General features: G+C 33.4%; 1 pseudogene; it reads left to right on the top strand.

Moving 5' to 3' along the window:
• Positions 1 to 10,817: 10,817 nt before the first annotated feature.
• Positions 10,818 to 10,947, top strand: LOC145255054 (U2 spliceosomal RNA; annotated as a pseudogene).
• Positions 10,948 to 22,014: the final 11,067 nt, after the last annotated feature.

Below are 22,014 nucleotides of genomic sequence, written 5' to 3'. Positions count from 1 at the left end.
TCTTCTGTCTTCACTGCTGGGTTCTATGATAAATATGTAACGACCAACACCATAACCGATTATAGACACCTGAATTTTCTTCTTTTGTGAAACCAAAAAACAACACTTTATATTTTGAATATATAAATTTATTTCAGTTGTCTCAGTGGTCTTCACAAAGAGTCTGCATTACGTGTCTACATGTTTGTTACTTCCAGCCCCGCTTCCTGGCTTTGAAGCACGTCTACTCACTTTCGTGACCAAACTCAAACTGTTGACTGACCTCTTGACCTGTCAGTTACGTTACGTCATCATCAAAAGCACACGTCTCCTAACGTTGTCACCGTCGGTAAAGTCCGGAAAGGTTATGTAAACCGGCGAAAAGTGCCGAAGCGCTTAGTCAATGAAATCGCAGTCTACTTTTTCATAATATTAATATTGTTATTTTATTATTATCATCATTATTATTATTATTATTATTGTTGTTGTTGTTATTATTATTGTTGTTGTTGTTATTGTTATTATTATTATTATTATTATTATTATTTTATCATTATTATTATTGTTATTATTATTATTAATGTTATTGTTGTTACTATTCTATTTTATTATTATTATTATTATTATTATTTTATTATTGGTATTATTATTATTATTATTATTATTATTATTATTGTTATTATTATTATTTTGTTGTTGCTGTTATTATTATTATTGTTATTATTATTGTTATTTTATTATTATTTTTGCTATTATTATTTTATTATTATTGTTATTATTATTTTATTATTATTGTTATTATTAATATTATTACTATCATTATTGTTATTACTATTTTATTATTATTAATGTTATTATTTTATTTTTATTATCATTGTTTTTATTATCATTATTTTATTAGTATTATTTTATTTTATTATTTTTATTATTTTATTATTATTATTTTTATTATTGTTATTATTATTATTGTTATTATTATTATTATTGTTGTTGTTGTTTGCTAGCGTTTGACGAGGTTTGAAAACACTTTTTAAAGATGGTGGCAAGCTGGTCTAATGGTTATCGTACTTGACTCACTGTCTTTAGGTTTTAGTTTCGATCACAGCTCGAGATTTTTTTTAGAAGAAGTAAACTGTTTAGAAACATATGCAATTGTTTACAGTAAACAAAAAGTTTTCATTAGACATCTTATAAAGTGGCCAGAGTTTTCGGCATCTTCAAATAACCTGCCCATAACCCGATACTTAATCTGCATGGTCCATCCCAAAGTTATGGATCCCATTAAAAATAACATACTAATACTTCTTTCTTTTTTCTTTTTGTTTATACTTTCATTTTCTTTAGACAAGTCCGACTACTTCATCATTTGTTTCCATAATTTTAGTGTCTCCATTTGTTTCCTCTAATTGTCTAATGTGTTCGACCACCAACTGTTTAAAATTCCTTCTAGATCTACCCACATTTTGTGGACCATCTATCTCCGTTATAATAAATCTACTTGGATCCTCTGAAGACATGCTTGGCGCATGGCCGAACCAATTTACTCTTCTATTCTACTTCGGATAATTTCCTCCGCGTCGACGACATACGACTCTTCTATTGATGGGTTTATTCTGGCAATCATAGGTCTGCCCCTTCGTTTCACACAGGCTGTGGAATTGGAATGCACGATTCGTGTCTCAGATACATATATAAGAACAAATTAAGTTATTTAGTTTAACAGACATTGGGCGTGTGATTGGAGCTAAAATAGTTACTCTATGTTATCTAATCTTAAATGGAACATATACATAAAATCCGTTGCCAAGGCCGCTGGAAAAATGGTGGGATCCTTCTATCGATCCAGTAGATATCTCACTGCTGATGCAATTCTCTATCTATATAAGAGCCAGGTACGTCCAAGGATGGAGTACTGTTGTCACATCTGGGCAGGAGCTGCTAGAAAGGACTTATCCTGCCTTAATAGAGTTCAAAATAGATTTCATAGCCTCGTAGGGGATGTCCTTTTCTCTTCCCTGCAAACTTTTTTCACAGAAGAGATGTTGCGAGTTTGTCTCTGATGTATCGTTATTTTCATGGAAAGTGCTCGGCTGAGCATCAATCTATGGTTCCCCCTTGCCAGACTTTCACAAGAAATACCCGTCTAGCAGAAAATATTATTACTAATTTCCCCCACTCTTTATCTGTGCCTAAACCTAAACGTAGATTCCATGAACAAAGCTTTTTTCTCAGAACTGCACGCCTGTGGAATTATCTTCCGTTTTCCTGCTTTCCAGCTGACTACAATATGGTTGTCTTCAAGTCTAACGTAAATAAGTTTTTGATGAACCGTTCCATATAAGTTATCAAATTTACCGAATTTCCATTATTAACGATTACTATATTGTCCAATTTCTACTTTACACTCTTTAACCCTTATCCGCGAGTGACCTCTTGGTCTTGATAAGTGGTGATGCCTGTGTAAAAAAAAAAAGCTCTGTAGACCGTGCGCCCTTGCTTGAATCTTGATTTTTTTTCCAAGATTACTGGAGTTTGCATTAAATAACGGGCAAATGGTTGATGTGCCGTTAAACATTACAGGCAAACTACAAACACTAGATATATATTTCACGATATAAAGAACTTGAAGCCTAAAATCTTTTCCAAAATTACTGGATTCGGCATTAAATAACAACAACAACAACAACAACAACAACAACAACAACAAAAAATGGTCGATTTGCCATAAAACAAAACAGCCAAATCAAAGTTTCTCTTTTTTTTCTTCTTTCTTTCTTTTTTTCTTCCTACAGTTTGCCTTTCTCTTTCCGTCTCTTTTTTCTTTCTTTCTTTCTTTCTTTCTTCATTTACTCCACTTAACTTTCTTATTTTCCCCGCTCTCTTCATGCGAAATTAAATCCAGTAAGATTTAATTAGATTTCTAAAAATATAGAGAAAATTAATTTCCAACGGCGTTACGTCTACAGATACGAAAGAAAAAGCAAAACAGCAAAAACAAAAGCTGCCTCATTTTATTGTCAAGTGTGATGGATGGCTTCAGCTTTTCCCACCGTCAATAAACGTCAAATCAATGAGTCTAACACACTTACTCACGCGATTATTTTCATCTTGGCCACATAAATACACCCCTTCTGTGACCCCGGATGTTTTCTTCGTTTCAAAAATCTAATAAAATAGGAATAGATATTAACTAGAAGATGTACCCGGCGTTGCCTGGTATTAAACGTAACCTTCAATACATGTTTCGTTTCCTACAAATCCTGTGTTCCTTCGTTTATTACAATTTAACCCCATAACAGCTATGCTGTATATTATGATGATACAAACCTGAGGTATAGTTCTGTTCCTTCCCGTAAGCTAACTATCTGAAGTGTTCCTACCGGAGTATGCCGACCGGATTGCTCAGGCCTTTTTTTGGGAGGCAAAAAGGCACTTTTCTTAGTATGCCGACTTTTCAATACTACACCTAATCTTGTGTCTAATCTCCTAACAAGGAGGTAAATAAAATGTCATAGAATTATGAGAGAGAAAAAATGCTGATAATAACATTGTTGTGTTTTAACCTCCTGGCAAATGGTATATATAAGTCACTCTAGACAAAGTATGAAGCCAATTGATGTAAGGAAATTAGAAAATACTACTGCAAGGTCAAAAACAACTATAAGTGCCAGATGATAGATAAATTCCGGTCCAGAAAAAATTCTTCCCTCATTGCCAAATTTAAATGAGCATGTCGTTTTGATGTTAATATAGTTAGGATAGGTGAGAAGAAAAACGTTTGCATTCGTTCGTTTAGATTTGCTCATAATCACTCATTTCGTTTGAGTCCTAATTGTCGTATGAGTCCTAATTGTCGTATGAGCTAACATAAAACAACATTATGCAATGGTTTAAAAGTTATACGGAAGAAATAGTAATAACATATTAATAAAATCTTATTATAAAAATGTTAATATCTTAGAATTATATTAGCAAGGAGGCCCTACGTTGCCCGGGATCGAATGAAGATCAGAGTATGTTTCACATCCCATATTTTATTATCATCGACATCGGTTAAATCACCCATTTTTTAATCAAATCGATTAATTGCCTACTCTAATTGGGGACCCACCACGGTGCACCGGAAGGAAGCTTCACATGCCTCCCCGCAGTGACTTATTCCACGATACATTGTAGTCTATATTGCACTGTACAGAACCTACTGTTGATTTTATAAAAAAAATTTTATATAATGGTTTGAATTAAAGTTTAAAATGCAAAAGTCAATTATCATGGTTCAGTTATGCTCTAAGTAGAAACAATTATATCGAACACGCCCGTGTTCTATCAAAGAACCTACTGTTGATTTTGTATGCCTAGCCTTTTTGCTTCTGCGGTAATAAAACTTCTCAAACGCACTTAGGCTGTATAAGGTGTTGACTTTTGGTCAAATAGCTTGTTCTTTCTTTCATGTGATTTTTTCGATTATCGATTATCGATATCTATCGGAGTTTTTCCGATACAAATCCTATTTAAGAACACTGCCAGGCACAAAAAGTACATTTACGTAAATTTCTTTTTAAATCGGCCCAGCCGTTTCGGGGTCCATGGAGAACGAACTCACGCACACATACAAAAACAAAAACTAAGTTTCTTTAATATAATGATGTATAGATAGATAGATAGATAGATAGATAGATAGATAGATCCTCCATTCGCCTATGCATGGAGTATGTTTTCCACATCTGGGCTGCTAAAAAAAGAGCCTCTAACGTAATAGGTACCGCACTGAGCATCAAACTCCAGTACCTATCTCTTAGCTTCAGAGTTGCATCCCTATCTTTGTTTTATGAGCACATCGTAATTAGTCGTAATCGATTGCGATTGTAATTCGATGGCGACCTTTACACATTTACTAGCAGGGAGACCCAACGTTGCTCGGAATTTAATGAGGATCAACGATTGTTTCACACTTCCAATACTTTTAGTGTCATCGAAATCGGTGAAATCTCCAATTCGCCAATCAAATCGATTGATTGCATGCTTTAATCAGAAACCCATTGCGGTGCATCGAGAGAAAATCTATATACCTTTCTACAATGACTTAGTCTACAATACACTGTTGTCTACATTGCACTGTAAAGAACTTACTGTTTATTTTATAAAATTATTTCATGTAATAACTTGAATTACAGTTTAAAATGCAAAACTCAAGTATTAATTGTGTTCTAAACAAAAACAACCATTTCGAATGCGTCCCTGTCATAATAAAGAACCTATTTTTGATTTTATACCGCTTGTGGAGTGATAAAACTTCTGAAATGCATTTGTGATGTTAGACTGTATAAAAATGTTAACTTTGATCAAAATCGGACTGTAGCTTCTTTAATGGGATTTTCGATTTTCGATTATTGATTTACGATACTACACTTATATAAGAACACTTCCAAGTACATTTGTATGAAATTTAAAATAAAAAGCCATTGTGGAGTACATGGGGAACGAACGCTCACACACGCGCGCGCACGCACACACACACACACAGACACACACACACACACACACACACAGAAAAGTTGCCTTTGATATATAAGTAGATTTTTTACTGTTATTTTCCCCGAAACAAAGTACAGTGCCACTATGTCGTACGAGCTAATATTTGGGACCATATTTACAGGGATACTATGTTGGGAATTGGGCAGCAAGATGTATGTTCATATTACAGTTGAACTTCTGCATGTCAGTACAGTCAGGGAAGAAGGGATCCAGGGGGAAATTCCAAAGTCTAGCCGTTCGAGGGAAGATGTTTGAGTAGAAAGCTTTACGACATTTAGGGATCTCTCCCGTGTAGGGGTGCGATTTTGTTGTTTTTCGGGTTTGTCGGGAGTATTTACGACGAGGGGATACTAGTACTTTGAGTTCATCAGAACATTTACCATTAAAATACTTGTAAAGAGTGTTTTTAATCCAAAGACATCAGCACTTTTTTTTTTACTCAAAATTAAGCTCAGCTGATATAGAAAAATCTAATTTATGAAACTCACTCCATCTGTCTGTCTCCATATTTTCAAACTCTATCTCTTCCGAAATTAAAAGTCATAGAGCGGCGCTAGGGCCCTCAAATAATTAGATTTTTATGGGCTGTTCTTTTATAGGTTTTTAGCCGGTTAAAATAGTTTTTAGGGGGTCAAAAGGGAGTCAAAATTGGAAAAAAAAAAATTGTTATACATTTTGTATATTCACCTTAGTTTATTTTAAATCCGTTCATATACGCGTTACCTTGATACAGTGGTAACGTCACCAGCTTTGAATGCTACAGTTTTGCTTTCAGTTTCGATTCTAGCTGATGGCACCCAAATATTTTTTTTTATTTTGAAATCACGACGCTATAGCAATATTTACGAAATCTGGACAAATTAAAATACCATATTTAAGCGTATTTTACGACCGGGCAAAGCCGGGTGCCCCCCCCCCTCGGAAATATATCAAAAAGATTATAATCTAAGGAAACGGATATTTCTTTACTGGTAGTGTATTCCCTATCGATCGGTTAGTAAACGTATGATGTATCGCTTGAATGTCTTCCCCTTTTTATCCCCTTTCACGAGTAAGCCATGAAATACATTTATCAAATCGTGGCTATTTTCTCCAAATCTTCCGAACGCTTTGCAGTGACATACGCCTTGGAAGCGTCGTCTTCGGTTGGACGCTGTTCTGCGTGCGATTTAGGCATTAAAAGATTGGAAGAGTCTTAAGTATTTTGGTAACCTGAAATAAGATAGATTCAATGACTGCAAAAGATGAAAAAGGTTTCCAAATCGAAGAATACACTTGTTCATCATGCAACTCTTGGTACGTCAATCTCCTCTTTCCTTCCTCCTTCCCTCCCTTTTTCTTTCTGTCTGTCTGTCTCTCTCTCTCTTTCTCTTTTTATAAATATATACTAGCAGAAGTAATCTCCGACGTTGCCGAGATGGAATATAAAAGACTGATTTAATTATAAAAAAAAATATCCGTAAAATATCGTTGGTTTTTAAAGTGGGTGGATCAATGTATATGGGTTGTTTTAGAGGACTTTAAGTTGATTTAGTTTTTATCCGGAAAAAGTAGCTGCTAAGGTAACAAAATTAGAAACATTAAAACTTAGCAGGCGTACGTTGCTTTTATGTGTATTCCCACATGCATGCGCAAATATACATTTATACGTTTAACTGCGTATTTTTTTAAAAGTTTTGATATTCATGTTACTTTAGGTCATATAGTATTAAATACCATTCGAGGGCTGAGTGTGTTGGTGTAGATTCCGGTGGATAGAACCCAAATCATATTTTTTGTTAACTTTTGAAATCACTATTATATATATTAGGTACAATATAATCATCAATAGAAAATAAGCTCCAATTGATAAATACGAAATTTGCATACATTAAAATATCATATTCAATCGTATTTTACGATCGGGTAACGCCGGGTGGCGTGCTAGTATTTAAAAAACGTGCCTTTGAAGAGTAACGTTCAAAACGGTTTTTGGTTTCTGGAAGAGATCCCCTTCCTGAATTCTTTCCACATTATTTGTATCAATAGAAAGTTATGTGAAGCTAAGAAAACTTCTTTAAATTGTTTATTAATATCCACACCTCATACTTTTTCAAATACTAGCACGCCACCCGGCGTTACCCGATCGTAAAATACGATTGAATATGATATTTTAATGTATGCAAATTTCGTATTTAGCGATTGGAGCTTATTTTCTTGATTATTATATTGTATATATATATATATATATATATATATATATATATATATATATATATATATGGGTATGTGTTTATGTGTGTGCAAATAATATATATATATATATATATATATATATATATATATATATATACGTGATATATGTGTTAATAATATATTAAGTTGGTGCTAGAATAATATAGTTTTTTGACGTTAAATTTCATATCAAAAAAACACATTTTTTACACCAACCTAATACACATATTTACATAATATATATATATATATATATATATATATATATATATATATATATATATATATATATGTATATATACATGTATATATAATATATATATGTATGCATATAAATGTATGTATATAATATATATGTATGTATATAATATACATACGTATACATATAAAAAAAACACCATATACTTTTGCTGATGAGGAGACTTTGTTTTAAAAAAAAACTATATGTCAAAATTGTTGTTCGTGGCTTAATGTCTATCACAATAAAAACATCGTTTCCGAAACGATCGTACAAGTTATTGACTTTGTTGCTGTTCCTTATTATGAAACAGATTTTTAATGTTTAATTCTAATTTGAATTTTAAATTATCTATCACATTACTATATATATACATATATATATATATATATATATATATATATATATATATATATATATATATATATATAGTAGCTGGCAGCCCGGCGTTGTTTGATCGTCCAGTACCTTTAAACATGATCTTCTAATTTATGCTGATTGTGTATAAATTATTATCGAATCAATACTCTGTTGATTATTATATATTACGAGTAATAAGTTACCCGATGGACTAATTCGCAAAAATATTTAAAAAAATGATAATGATAATTTCGTTCGTCAAATTCCATCTGTGTTTGTTTACAATATCACGTCAGCTGATATTTGGGCTTGACGATGAATGCCCTAAAAATTCACTTCTGATTAATATTTAGTTTTAAAATATTCCAACGGAGAAATGATTTACGACGATTTTAAATGGTATTTCTACTTTTATCGCAAATCGAAATCATTAATAAAAAAAATGAACAGGGGATCATTCGATCTGTAGTCGAATGCTCTACAACTACACTAGATTTCCAAATAAAAATAAATCTGGGCAGGAGCTGCTAGAAAGGACTTGTCCTGCCTTGATAGAGTTCAAAATAGACTTCGTAGCCTCGTAGATGTCCTTTTCTCTTCCTTGCAACCTCTATCTCACAGAAGAGATGTTGCGACTTTGTCTCTGATGTATCGTTATTTTCATGGAAAGTGTTCGACTGAGCTTCAATCTATGGTCCCCTCCTCGCAAAACTTTCACAAGAAACACTCGTCTAGCTGTAAACACTATCAATAATTCCCCCCACTCTTTATCTGTGCCTAAACCTAAACGTAGATTCCATGAACAAAGCTTTTTTTATTAGAACTGCACGCCTGTGGAATTGTCTTCCGTTTTCCTGCTTTCCGGCTGACTACAATATGGTTGTCTTCAAGTCTAACGTAAATAAGTTCTTGATGAGCCGTTCCATATAAGTTATCAAATTTAACAAATTTTCATTACTAATGATTATTATATTGTCCAATTTCTACTGTACACTCTTTAACCCTTATCCTTGAGTGGCCTCTTGGCCTTGATAATGTGTTGATTCCTATGAAAAAAAAAAGAAAAAGTCCAATGTGAACAAGTTCTAATTGAATCGTCCCCCTAACTAATCCAAGTTACAAAATTCCCACTGTTTACTATGCTAAAATCACAATGACTAGTGTATACCTATTAACCCTTATTCTCGAGTGGCCTCTGGGCCTTGATAAGTGGTGACACCCATGTTTAAAAAAAAATCTGTTTTTTTTTAAGGAGAAATGATTTACTAAGATGTTATTATCACCCTTTGTCGGTGTAACTTAAAATATTCACCTGTAAAAATTATGTTTTTATTTATAATATAGAAAAACTATTTTTAAGATGAGATTTTTTCGATATACATACATACACATAGAGTGTCTTTTATATAATAGTCGATATGCATAAATATATATAAATAGGTATAATATATATGTATGTACATAATATATACATAAATACCTGTTCACATACACTTTTTCATGATAAAGCTAGAACCCAGAATTAGACGGAACCGAGCAATTGCATCGACAACGAACAACGCCAGACCCCAAGTGGGTTTCGATGCACTGCATCTCATTAGTGACATGCTCCGACATAGGCGCGAACCCAGGTCGTCGCACGCATGAAGTGTGCAATACTGACGACCTAATCATATGGGCCACGGTGCAATCTATTGGCTATACCTCGATTTTAATTTTTATATTTTTATCTAATTCTACATTCTACTATGTGACAAGTAACGCGTCCTATACAACTAAGATAGTTACTGCTGGTATGCAGGCGAGAGATATCACATCTACGAACATTAACTGAAATTAGCCGACTCCCCCGACACGATTTCGGAACAAACTATTTGTTGAGGGACATCACGTCTCTACGAAAGATGAACCGCGTTTTCTACATATATAAGATATCTAATATATATAATATATACATATATAATATACACATGTATATAATAAATATGTACATAATATATACATGTATATAATATATATGTATATAATAAATATACGTATATAATATATACGTGAATACTTTTCACATACAATAGACCTTACAAGTAAGATAATGAGACTTAACACAATTGAATGACTATATGTATATGTAGCCATATATGTATACACTTATTAATTTGTAAATTGTCACTTGTTTTCGTCTTTCTTCCTCAACACTGGCTACATTCCATTCCTCGCATTATGATAGCCTTCTAAATTTCTTCTACATTAACATATATATAAAAATATATATAAATACGTATAATATATATTTATATACATAAATGCATATATAAATATATATACGTATAATATATATAATATGTATATACGAAATATATATATATATATATATATATATACATAAATCTATATATAAATATGTATACGTATAATATATATAATATGTATATACGAAATATATATATATATTTAATTGAGAAATTTTGGAAACTTTGAAGTGTCGAATACAATGATTACTTGGCCTTTTGGCCAAGATCAAAGTGTAGTATCTGTTCTTCAGATGCAGCACCATTTCTCGTTCTCTTTCAGTGGAGGAGAAATCCTTCACGACTGAGACAATTTTTATTTTTGTACCTTTTCTCCACGTTAAAAAACGACCATGGTGTCTAACTCTGTCCCGTGGGGAGGCGTAGTAAATAGGTACAATGATAAAATCATTGTTTATTGCTTTTGGTGTTATGGCGAAGAAAATGAAAAAGAAATTCACGAACCGGACTTTCGACTCTGATGAGGCTATGTATTAGCGAAATATAGGACTTACAAAAAAAAAAAAAAAAAAAGCAATAAACAATGATTTTATCATTGTATTCGACACTTCAAAGTTTTCAAAAATTTCTCAATTAAATTTTACTTTTAAAAAGTGTCTTCGAAACGTGTGACTATCTTTTACTTTACATATATATATATATATATATATATATATATATATATACATAAATCTATATAATTATAAAACTTAAATGACCTTGTAACGGGTGTTGTAACCCAATATGCGGTTTACCACTTCCGGTTATGCATGCGTACTTAAATAATCAACGCGACAATAAAAGGTATTGTTTTACTGTGTACCTTTTCAGCGCACCAATTATTTTTTATCGTTTAAATTAGCAAAATAAATAATTGTTAATACTTTCTGCATTTTATTTTCACATTGTTCATTTCCGTATTACGTTTAAATTATTTTAACGTAATTTTCTTACAAATAAATCTGCTTTAACCCGTTGACAACCATAACAGCGATTTACCCACCTTCTTAATTTTTTGTTAAATTTATTCTCCATTTTTTAATAACATTTCTTAAAAACACTTTCATACATTTTCTTATACACTCCCAACATAAATGAATAATCACAAAAATATATTGTTTTAATTTGCATTAAAAATAAACAACGCGACAATAAAACGTATTGTTTTACTGTGTACGTTTTTAGCGTCCCAATTTTTTTTTCTTTTCACGTTTAAATTAAAAGAAATATCAAAACTTGAATTTAACTTAAAGTATTATGGTATCTGTTCAGTACCTGTAAGTATGGCAAAGCACTTATAATTCAATGGATGTAAGTTTTTTTTTCAAAAATAAACAATTATAAACAGAACGACTCAGAGAAATTTATCTATATTCTTTTTTCATTTTAATATACTTTCATAGAAATGTTTCTGTTATGACACAAAAACCTTTTCTTCTTTACGTCACAAGTGTCACGCTCATACATTAATTCCATAGCTAATATAACATACTGACCCAACGGGTCACGGCTAGTATATATATATATATATATATATATATATATATATATATATATATATATATATATATATATATATATCCATCATAATATTTACAGCATTATATTTTAAAGGATGAAAGGATTACTTAGTTGAGGAGCGTTAAAATTTATGTATTGCACCAAGCGTTAAATATGTTAATATTAGTTATTTAACAAAATTCTCTTTTTTGGAGAAAATCATAAAATCCGGCAGTAAGTCTTTCCGGGGATAATAAAATTATTTTTATCATTATTAGGGTATTTCATGACCCGTGGGAAAGGAACACCTCTCTGGTATCCTTCCTTCGAATTGATGTCTGTCATCTAGGGTTTGGGTCATTATCACAACGCTATGCACTGCATGTTGTGTAAAGTGTTTGCCCATCTGTTTGACAACGTTTTTTCGCAGAAATGTCACCGTCCTCCCACATACAGCGTCTTGTATTCCTAAATCTTCATCCATCTAATACTGACCACGTTCCTATTTACTTAATTTGGTAATCTAACCTGAACCATTGTGTAGACGTGATTATACCGTATAGTAATCACAGTATGTTTCAGTTAGAGCAAAATGTGATTTATCGGAGTAATATTGCTTTTATGACTTGGATGTTGGTTATTTTATTTTACGGCATATTAACTTTTTTCAGGTTATTTAGTGCCGAATCCTATAAATTATGGAAAAAAAGCTTTTTAATCGTAAACTTCTTTATATCTTTTTCGGGGAAAAAGCTGTGACGTGTGCTGCAGTCTGTATCCGGCATTGATTTAGGTGAGCCCCCTTTCCGCTTGATGTCTCCTGAAAAAAATTAATTCAAGTAGACAGTTTCGTTTGGTAGTTAAGTCACAAATTCCGTAGACAGTTCTTGTTTTTACAAGTATTAATTATTAAAAAAAAAAAACTCAGGAGTATAATGTTTTGTTGATTATACAGTGAAATTAAATGGAAAAATTACGCATTTTTGTACAACGCAACATATTTACAGTCGCGAGTAAAAGTTCGTTCAGAAAACAAAATAATCTATTGCGATGCACGATTGTTTCTTATTTTTCTTTTTTTGCGTAGGCATCACCACTTATCAAGGCCAGAGACCACTCGATGATAAAGGTTAAAGAGTGTACAGTAGAAATTGGACAATATAGTAATCGTTAATAATGGAAATTTGGTAAATTTGTTAACTTATATGAAACGGTTCACCAAAAACTTGTTTGAACGGTTTGTCAAAAAGTTGTTTACGGTTAGACTTGAAGACAACCATATTGTAGTCAGCCGGAAAGCAGGAAAACGGAAGACAATTCCACAGGCGTGCAGTTCTAAGAAAGAATCTTCGTTCATGGAATCTACGTTTAGGTTTAGGCACAGATAAAGAGTGAGGAGAATTATTAATAGTGTTTTCAGCTAAACGAGTATTTCTTGTGAAAGTTTGGCGAGGGGGGCCATAGACTGAAGCCCAGTCGAACACTTTCCATGCAAATAACGATACCGCAGAGACAAACTCGCAACATCTTTTCTGTGACATAGAGTTTGCAGGGAAGAGAAAAGGACATCTCCTACGAGGCTACGAAGTGTTTTTTTAACTCTATCAAGGCAGAATAAGTCCTTTCTATCAGCTCCCGCCCAGATGTGGCAACAGTACTCCATTCTTGAACATGCCTGGCTTTTATATAGATAGAGAATTGCATCATCAGTGAGATATCTACTGGATCGATAGAAAGATCCCACGATTTATCCAGCGGCCTTGACAACGGATTTAATATATGTGTTCCATTTAAGATCAGGAGTAAAGGTCAAACCCAGAAACTTTTCAAAAAATGACGTCTCCCCAAGACGAGAGCCATTTATTTCAATTGATGCCAGATGGAGATCAGAGCATTTATTATGTAAAGATAAAAGCTTGGTTTTAGATGCATTGAAAGTAACAAGTCACCTCTTTCCCCATTGTACCACTTGCTCAAGATCAGAGAGATAATCAGAGAGAACTTGGTCGTTTACGGTCTTAGATGTGATACCATAGATAGTAGTGTTATCAGCATAAATGTCTACAAATGATGTAAGGATGTGATTTGGAAGATCATTAATGTAGATCAGGAAGAGATTTGGGCCTAGGATGGACCCCTGAGGGACTCCAGCATTAATACTAAGAGATTCTGATTTCTGCCCATCAACCAATATTCTTATGAACCTATCAGAGAGAAATGATTTAGTAATTGGGAAGACACTTCCAGCTATACCGTAGCTGGAGATCTTGTGAAATAAACCTTTAGGCCATACTCTATCAAAGTCCTTTGATATGTCAAGAGCAATTCTCTCTCTCTCTCTCTCTCTCTCTTTCTCTCTCTTCTGTCGCCTGTGATTAGTGAGAGTGAGGAGTAGCGGGCGGCGTGGATGGAGGAGCTAATTCAAACTCTGTTTACACCCCAATTCAACTCAAGTCGACCGTTCAACTGCCAAAATTCACTCTCACTTGTATTCTTATCGTGAAGAAGCGGGGAAGGCCTGACAGGGTCTGAAGTCTCCAATCAGCCTCTGCATTATCAAAATTGAATTTACCCTGATTGGCCAATTTGGTCAAACAATTTGTAAATATTAATTAAGTAACTTTCCATCGAAAGCTTCTCATGCTGTGCAACCCTTGGAGATTGACCTTCGGGTCAATACTGGTTTCCAAGTTTAGACAAAACAACGTTAATTCTGTCTTCCCCAATTCAATGAGTTCTTTCACAAAAAAATATTATTATCAAATATTATAATCAATCCCCAAATCCGTTAAGTAGAAGCTATTTTTCCTTATTTTGGTTTGAGACATAAATCAAACAAATGGAATCAGCAAGGCAATCGAGAATTGCCCGGAATTGTGTTAAGGAACAGTCGCCTGTTCTTGTAAGTGAGTAAATATGAGATAGAATAGCCGAGAATTCGAACTTGGGAAGCTAGATTTGGAATTGAGAATTCCGATCATAAGTTAAAATAAATAATACAGAATGTTATTGGAAAGGAATGCATTGTTAGTAATGTTATTGAAAAAAGGAATGTGATGATGCAATATTTTTTTCTGTTAATGAAATTAAATTAAAATTGAGGTTATCTAAATCCGAACAATAGAAAATGTTAAACATATTTGTGAAGTGGGTTAATCGAAAATTAGGTTAGAGAAATCTGTCTTTGTAAGCATGTAAGGAACAATGCATACTTAGACATGTGAGGCATGTCAGGCCACGGGATCGATATGCCCGTTGTTGCAATGACGGCATAGTTTGAGCTTGGCAGAGAGAAAGAAGTCAGTAAGTCAGGAGAGAAGACAGACGTCAGAGGTCAGACAGGGTCGGACAGACAGAGCTGACATCCACCTTGGAAGCGAGGGTTGGAAGAAAGAAATCACGTAGAGCTTTGAATTCCTTGATGGGAGCCATTTACCAGTCGAATGGAATAAACGAACATCATATTTTTGTAATTGTCGTCACCCTGTTATGTTATTTAACAGACAAAGGTATTGTGAATTTGTATTATAAGACTTGTGTTCCACTCATCTGTAGTTATAAGAACTTGTGTATAAACTCATCTAAGAATGTGTCCCTATCATCTTAAGAATGCGTCTCCCCCTCAGCTATTATAAGTAATGACTGTTCTTTCATCATGATAAAAGACTGAAAATTCTCATCTCAAAAATATGTGTTAAGAAATATATGTTTCAATGTTATAGAAACACTCCCAGAACTGTCAAACAGTATAAATGTCAACCTCTCTCTATCTCTCAATCTATCTTCTTCTATCTATCCCTCTCTCGTTTTTATTACATGTACCCTGTCTCTCCTTTAAAATGTCTTTACCTCTCAATGCAAAAAAAAAAAAAACAGGCAATCAGTCTATCAATTATTTTTTTCGATTATCTCCCCTTAGCCCGTTGTCTTTTCTGAGGTCAAAGTGTTTTTACGATACAGTTCGTCCAGTTCATTTCCCTGCAAAAAGAGCATGTACTCAGTCTACGGACGATCATTTGCTTTTTATTTATTTTTTTCAATTATCTCACCTTAGACAATTGCCTTTTGTGAGGTCAAAGTTCATATAGTGCAGTCTATCGGTTCATTTTCCCGTAAAAAAAAGAAGCCACATAAAAAAAAAATCAAAGTCAATATTATTTGTTTCATTTGTTCATCTTCTGGATCTTCGTGTTCAGAATATTTCTTCCACTTGGGTGGCATCGAAGTCTGCATCTGCTCTAGGTGGGGTAATCTTGGCTTCAAGTGAGTTTTGACGAGGGCCACCTTCGCCGCCGGTGCAGGCAACCTTTAGACGTTTCTTACTGTTCAGCCCTTTCACTCGCTTCTAACTTACCACATTGCCGCTAGCAACATCACAATCAAGACCATTATCATGCTTATCATACTTCCCACCATTATTACTGTATGGGAGTTGATCTTTGATTCTTTAACAGCTAGGTCTTCCATACGATTCTGCAACTTCCCCCGAATTTACACTATCTATTTTCTTTAAGATTTTTGACAATTCGAGTTTAGCTTGTGGAGAATTTTGTCGGACAGTTGAGTCCACAATTTGGTGAGGTTACTTGTTCCAAATCAGGCACTTTCATTAGATAGCTCTCCTCAGACTGGTAATATGCGGGCAAACCTACACTCGTTCCGTAGACTCCGCAACCTTTGTCCTATTCTACCATAGTCACGGGTGGCGTCACTTTGATCGTACAGGCGGCAGTATCACCGCACACTTTGGACCATTAATCCATGTAACTTCTACCACACGTTACAGCCGGAGGTAGTAACTTCCCTCTTGTGACCTCGACTCGACACACTTTTTCTACTATTTCTTCGTCCTGTTGGTATAGCGCCAGCACGCACAAATCGTGATCTTTTGCCACATATATAAGGTTTTCGGATCGACAGGTCCCCAGACAACAGGTCTGATATTTCTTAGCCTTTTGCCCGCTCAATAGCATAAATCTATCCCTAGCCACGTTGAAGGATATATATTTCGATTTTACCTGATATCTGGCTCCTAAACCCGACTTGGATGTGCCCAGCTGGTAGGGGACAGGTAAGGTGATAGCCTAATAAACTTCGTATCGGCTTTTCCGGTCCCAGAAGGGTATAGAAACAAACACTAGTAGTTTCTTATTTTCTAACAGCGCGCTACACCCGAAGGTGTTATAGTACTCCCAAAGTTTTTCTTCTAGACCTATGGACAGTTGAAAACGGAAAGGCAGTTTTCGCCTTATCCTCCCTAGCACTTCCTGTAACTGTTCGGACTTATTACACTATTAAGTTCTTATATGTTTAGTCCATACAATTAATGATTATTCGGTCTGTCATAACTGGCTAATATAAGTAAGAACATTTCCCCTCTCGAAAGTTCCATCTCTATCTCACTGGAGACCTTCCACATTTCTTTCTGCAGGTTCAATCATTTTGGTCAAAATGTTTATGCTTCAAGTTATTTATATCTTTAAATATTTATTAATGGTGTTTGGTTTGGTTGTTTCGTATATAAAACTGTTTCTTATTTTGTTTGTTTTCTTGTTGTTGTTGTTGTTGTTTTTTTGTTTGCTTCGCAGAACATGATTGGGTTTTGTATAGGAAAAGGAAAAACAATAGCATCACTGTTTGGTGCATTTAATAATTTGGTGGACCAAGTTTCAACATAGGCATTTCATAAAATCAAACCAAATACCCAGGACTCGCGAACCTATTGTGTGTAGATGTTGCATAATAAGATAGTGAGTACGAATTGCGCATTTATGAAAATTGCAATATTTTCGTGGGACAAAATCATGATTTTGAATTATTGTTTGAAAAATTTTGAATCGAACAGATAATTAGAAATTAAATCAAGCGATTCCTGTTATTTAGATACGAAGAATTCGTAATTAATATTGCATATCAAAATGCCATTAAAGCAAAGCCGAAACACCACATCAAAGAATTTGATTTAATATGATGCTGAATACAATAGAAAACAAGAAAATTTTAATTACAGTATTATTATGTTTTCACACACACACACACACACACACACACACACACACACACACACACACACATATATATATATATATATATATATATATATATATATATATATATATATATATATGTTATTGATCGAACGATTCCAATATTTTTCCGGATTCCGATACAATTACCGATTCCGTACAAAATTCCCGATTCCGATACAAATACCGATTCCAATTCTTCAATTCTTTATAAATCTCAAAATATTTAACCATGAAGTTGCTATTTTGTCCCGTAAGAAACGCATGTAAAATGTGCATATATTATCGCAAACATAAAATGTGGGGGAGAATATTTAGATTTTAGCTTTACTGATAGTTCAAAATTAATAAATATTTATTTTATTATTACCCACCTCTTGTATGGTTTGCAATACATGTTTTTGCTTTATTTTAGCTCCTGTTTTTCTTTTTAACTCTTTCACGGCTATAACTAATATATGTAAGAAATAATGACCTGAACCTATTGTTTGTTCGTGTATAATCATACTATTGATGACTATAAATTCACTACTTGTTACTGCAAATAATATTAGAGACAACCATATATATATATATATATATATATATATATATATATATATATATATATATATATATATATATTAAGATGATTGATAATTTATAATTAAAATTAAAAATTAAAAATCGTTAACAAACAAATCAATAAATTGTACGATCGTTTCGGAAACGATGTTTTTATTGTGATAGACAATGAGTCTTGGACAATAATTTTAACATATAGTTTTTTGAAACAAAGTCTTCTCATCAGCAAAACTATTGGGTGGGGTTTTTTTCTAAAGACACCAAAAATAAACCTATCATTTTTTAAGTAAGGCAGATGTATCTTTTAATGGTTCGCTTTCTAAAAGTCATACGTATCATCGTCAATGCATTCATTGGGATGGTAAATGTAGTTAATATACCTTGCTCTTTAGACTCTTGTTCTAATCCCCTAAATATATATATATATATATATATATATGTATATATATATATATATATATATATATATATATATATATAAACTGCATATATATATATGCAGTTTCTGTGGGGGGGGGGGGTAAAATTACATTTAGATAACAATTTTTCATTGTGCGGAGTTTCGTTTTCCTTCTCGATTAGAAGTTTGACATGAACAGTAGCATACTTCAATTAATAGTCAAATATGAACTGATAAAATTACAGAGAAATAAAAGGCGAATTAAATGAGGTATAGGTTGTTTAAACAATTGGATTCAATTTAGCTTAAATTTGCGGTTTTTGAAAAACTGACAACTGCGGACATTCTTTTTGACGACACTATGTGTATACATACATATATATATATATATATATATATATATATATATATATATATATATATATATATATATATATACATATTTGTTCTTCTCCTGGTTTTTGTTCATGGTTTTCTTCTTTCTTTTTATCAGCATCATAATTTTTATAATTTTTCTCTTCTTCACCATCATATGCATCTTTTTTCTTCAATTTCAACATCAATAACTTGAGTTGTGTGTGCATTCCTTTCATTCAAAATCAATGTTGTATTTCTTCATTTCATATTTCCTATCTAATTTCCCTCGTTTTAGATACTCCTCTTCGTCGTCCTTCTTACTGTTGGTCCTGCTAATTCTCTATCCATCCTCTTCCTCTCCCGATTGCAAACTATTAAACAGCCGGAAATGTTCCTACTGAAATAAACGAGTTTTGAATTCGAGGCTCCATCCGTTCATGTGTAACTGTTTGGAAACATCCAGCATTTGAATCAGCGACACAATGGAACGTTTTGTAGATCGCTCTAGAATATTCCTCTCACATCTTTGCATGTGCTCTTTCAAATAATATAATGCCGAATAAATTAGCTTATATTTCTACAAAGCTACTACTTGTCCATGCATAGGATATTTTGCCATACCTGGTTTTATGTACCAACCACTAGTCCCTCTGTTATATCGTGGGATGCGTCAGATCAATATAACATAAAATATCTTACCTTAAGTTGGTTTGTAGCAGCTCACAAGGAAGGAAACGTAGCACTTATGAACAAATTAAGGAAACATTTCACTGTTACATAACGATATACGTTTATTAAGAGACATGCACACACACGTAACTACAATTCAAACATAATAGATGAAAGTTAGAAGTCCAAATATGATAAATGGATGAACGGGGAATGATGTTCATCTCGCCATTTTCAAAGTCACTCTGTTTTCCCTCCACTGTCCACTTCCGGTCGTTCATCTGCGAGAAATCGCGAGAAATTAAAGTTTATGACTCCGGACAAAGGGAGGCGACTTTTCTCAAAGAAGTATAGAGTTACTCCCCTTTGCATTATCTTTTTGTTTGATCCCAACACGTTCCATGTTAGACAAGGTCGATAAAGAAGCTCCAAGATAATAGACCACACACTATTTCCCATGCCCCAGCCTCTGTTCTATCGTCGTGCTTATTTTACAACCACTTTTCTCTTCCCTGCAAACTCTCTCCCACAGAATAGTCGGTGCGAGCCTGTCTTTGTTTTATCGTTATTTCCATGACAAGTGCTCGTCTGAGCTCCAATCTCTGCCCCCTCGCCAATCTTTCACGAAAAACACTTGTCTAGCTGAAACCACTGTCAATAATTTTCTCCACTCTTTATCCGTGCCTAAATCAAAGCGTAGGTTCCATGGACAAAGCCTCTTTCTTAGAAATGCAGGCCTGTGGAACTCTCTTCCGTTTGCTTGTTTCTCATCTGACTACAACTTGGATGACTTCAAGTCCAGCATAAACAAATTCCTGATAAACCGCCCCCTTAAGTAAGACACTTTATCAAATCTCCATTACTAACAATTACTACGATAATATCCCATAGATTACTGTACAAGCAATAATCCTTATCTCCAAGTGACCTCCGAGCCTTGATAGGTGGTGACTACCATGTAAAGAAAAATAGAATGTGTTCCAGCGAACTTCCTGTACGTGTACCTCCTCAACGTAAATATCGCGAACAAGTTCAACAGCAAGATTCCACCCCTTCACAATGGATAAAATAACATGTAAAACAACAATTTAATTCGAAAGTATCTTGAACTTACTGACATCAATTTTCGGCAAAATTTTTATCTCCCCCCCCCACCTATCATATAGTAATCGATGTTTTATTTGTTTAAATTTTCAAACTACGGCTGGGCATGATTTGGAATGAAGATGGCATCGAAATCTGCCGCACAACCTATTTATAGCGATCTCCAAACACGTGCTTTTCCTCACACAAAAACTACCTTGTAAATATATCAGGTGAACCAAATGTAAGAGAAGTTCAAACGAGTACATTTAGAAAAGGTGACTTCAGCTATATCAGTGAAAAGATTTTCGCTAGTGTTTTTCCTTTGATCTATTACGCCTACGTTTGCAATATAATTTTCGTTGGTCTGTCGTGATTATGTTTTAAATAGCATTTTCATTGGTCTGTCAAAATAATGTCTGAAATAGCATTTTCGTTCGTCAGTTTGGAATAGCATTTTTATTTTTTTTATATTTGAAATAGCATTTTTATTACTCAGTCAAGATTATGCTGCAAATAGAATTTTCTTTGGTCTGCCATGACCATATTATAAATAGCATTTTCGTTGGTATGCCATGATTATGTTTGAAATAGAATTTTCATTCGTCTGCCAAGATTATGTTTGAAATAGCATTTTCATTCGTCTGTCAAGATTATGTTTGAAATAGCATTTTCATTCGTCTGTCAAGATTATGTTTGAAATAGCATTTTCATTCGTCTGTCAGGATTATGTTTGAAATAGGATTTTCATTCGTTTGTCAAGATAATGCTTGAAATTGCATTTTCATTCGTCTGTCAAGA

Source organism: Euprymna scolopes, chromosome 30, assembly GCF_053919585.1.
Source record: "Euprymna scolopes isolate OS-2025 chromosome 30, ASM5391958v1, whole genome shotgun sequence".
NCBI lineage: Eukaryota > Metazoa > Mollusca > Cephalopoda > Sepiida > Sepiolidae > Euprymna > Euprymna scolopes.
This window is presented reverse-complemented; position numbering and strand designations above follow the sequence as displayed.